This window comes from Otolemur garnettii, unplaced genomic scaffold (assembly GCF_000181295.1).
Source record: "Otolemur garnettii isolate 467f Iridium unplaced genomic scaffold, OtoGar3 scaffold00114, whole genome shotgun sequence".
In the NCBI taxonomy this organism is placed as follows: Eukaryota; Metazoa; Chordata; class Mammalia; order Primates; family Galagidae; genus Otolemur; species Otolemur garnettii.
In genome coordinates, this window is record NW_003852509.1 from 6,943,452 (window position 1) to 6,944,356 (window position 905).

Genomic DNA, 905 nt, shown 5'->3' on the forward strand with positions numbered 1-905 from the left:
AAAAAAAAAACTACTGGAAACATTGTCAAATATAAAATGGTATTTATGATCTGTGATTCTGTTTGGATTTTGTTTATATATATGTTCCAGTATTGTAAAATAGTGATATGTCTTAGTATATGTTATTAGTAATAATTGAGGTTATGTTAAATTGCTGTACACCACAAAACACCAACTTTGTGTATTGTCTCTTTTACTGTAGCTGTTTTAGACAATTATTTTACTTTGATTCATCTCAGAAAGTATTTTTTTTAACTGAATAAGTCCAAAGTTTGTCCTTCAAGGAAAGTAATGCAAAGGCTGACAGGGTCTCTCAAATACAAATTTCTGATAACTTTAGCAATTGTAACTAGAAACAAACTTCTAGGATTTTAATTAAAAAGCTGAGATCTCCATGAGTATTGCTAACTTAACCTCAAAAAGAACAGAAATTAATTACATGGGAGAGAACTAATTTTTAGGACTTTTTAATTAAAACATTGCTGATTCTTCTGTTTTCCAGAAGTTTAAAAAAACTCTTTTACTGGCTCGGCTCCTGTAGCACAGTGGTTACAGCACCAGTCACATGCACTGAGGCTGATGGGTTCAAACCCAGCCCAGGCCAGCTAAACAATGAAAACAAAAAGAAAATAGCCAGGCATTGTGGAGGGTGCCTGTAGTCCCAGCTACTTGGGAGTATGAGGCAAGAGGTTGAGTCCAAGAGTTTGAGGTTACTGTGAACTGTGATGCCATGGCATTCTACTGAGGGTGACATAGTGACACTGTCTCAAAAAAAAAAAAAGAAAAAAAAAGAAAACTCTTGGGTGGCACCTGTGGCTCAATGATTAGGGCACTGGCTCTATATACCGAGGGTGGTGGGTTCAAACCTGGCCCCTGCCAAACTGCAACAAAAAATAGCCGGGCAT